Genomic DNA, 1,777 nt, shown 5'->3' on the forward strand with positions numbered 1-1,777 from the left:
TCACAATTTGAGTTGAATTACTGAAATAAATGAACTTTTCCATGACATTCTAATTTATTGAGATGCACCTGTATAGCATTTGTATTTGCCGGGGCGTCGCTAGGAATTCTGGGCCTTGTGCACTAAATTTGCTATGGGGCCCCCTCAAAATCGGGGTCCGCGATCTGGGTTGGGTGAAGCTTAATAATGCATTTTTGTCACATAGAAATGCACTTGAAAGTAAAGCATTGATTTTGAGCTAGAACGCAGAAAATGCTCTGCTATTAAATTCTGTAAATGAAAAGTATGAAAAAAATCTGCGCCAATTAAGTAAAGAAAAAAAAGTATGTTTATAATTGGGTGCATAGATTAAATTACTAGAAGAAAAATACAAAAAGCCAAGGCAAACAATCCACACACCAAACGAAATGCAAAGTTCAAGGTCCTTAGAACAGGAGTTTATTCCTGAAGATTTACATGGAGGTGACAACAAAAACTGAAGTACACAAACAAAAAAGTAACTGTGCACACAAATACAAAAAAGCAAATGTTTCAGTCCTGGTTAACAAACATTTAAGGAGATCAAGGCACAAAACAGAGAACAGATGATCAAACTGAACCAGCTGGACAATTAATTGAAGATGCAATAGGTAATTAACAATCACTGCCAAAATGGGTGGGTTTAACTGAAAAAAAAAAAAAACTATGATGGACAGAAAAAACCTCTAAAGAAAGCCAGAAAGATTTAAAATTTCATTAAGACCAAAAGGTTGCTCAGTTTTAACTTGAAAAATCCAATGACTTTCACATTGTAGTAATCTTTGGGCCGTCCATTCATAGACATATCAATCTGCATGTACCAAACGATCTCTAATAGTCTGTCCTCTGGAATAATCAAAAAGAGGTAAATCGTTAAAAAAAGGTTTTTAAGCCTTGACAATTTAAACATTCAAACACAAGATGCGGAAAAACTCGACTGAGTACTCGCGCGCCGTGTTCGGTGCGCACACAGAGAGTCGAGTCTCACGGACAGCAACACCGAACCGAGCTCTCCTTCGAGAACAAATGCAAACAAACAAATACAACTCGCAGTTTAAACATGCAAAAAGATGTGAAAGAGCCCAATTCAGCACCCGCGCGCGGTGTTCTGTGCGCACAAGGCGTACACAGAGAGACGCGTCTCAAAGCTCTTGAACACCAAATTTGCCTCTTCTTGCTCTTGTACCGACGAATACATACAAAATTATGTCAAAATACCCGTCTTGGAGAGTATCCTCGAAAAAACTGTCGGTTCTGTCTTAAGTGAAAGTAAACAGTGGAGAAAGAAATCTGATGTGTATCATTATAATGGATGCATTGTCTCTTAAAGTGACCGTGCCTAATTTACTAGCTGCTGTAATGTTAATCCAAGAAAGTGAAAGAAAGAAAATTACTTTGTAGTTTTAACAAGAATTAATCCACAGTCAAACCAAAAATTATTCAGAGAGCAGATATAATTTTTGATATTTTTTTACTAGTGGGTGCAGAACACTATAGTTAATTTATGTAAGTGAGGACAGCAAAATAAAGTAAACTGTGACATATTATACCCAAAAATGCTTCATACAGTGGACTACCAGTAAAATTGATAAAACAAAATTGGGACCAAAAATTATTCCGACACTTTGACCTGACCATGTTTTGCTTGTGTTTTTTCTTTAATTGCTAATGCGACCATTTTAACTCTGAGTTCTTGTCATATTTTCTTACCATTTTCTAAACGATTTTATAAACTGATAATGTGCGAAATGTTGAGGGG

The 1,777-nt window shown here is 36.3% G+C and overlaps 1 protein-coding gene across 3 annotated transcripts in view; it reads right to left on the reverse strand.

The window, feature by feature from the left end:
• LOC107657466 (uncharacterized) overlaps positions 1–1,777 on the reverse strand; it is a 9,840-nt gene that overhangs the window by 4,788 nt on the left and 3,275 nt on the right. The window lies entirely within an intron of this gene.

The sequence above is a fragment of the Sinocyclocheilus anshuiensis genome, unplaced genomic scaffold (genome assembly GCF_001515605.1).
Source record: "Sinocyclocheilus anshuiensis isolate Anshui unplaced genomic scaffold, SAMN03320099.WGS_v1.1 scaffold295, whole genome shotgun sequence".
In the NCBI taxonomy this organism is placed as follows: Eukaryota; Metazoa; Chordata; class Actinopteri; order Cypriniformes; family Cyprinidae; genus Sinocyclocheilus; species Sinocyclocheilus anshuiensis.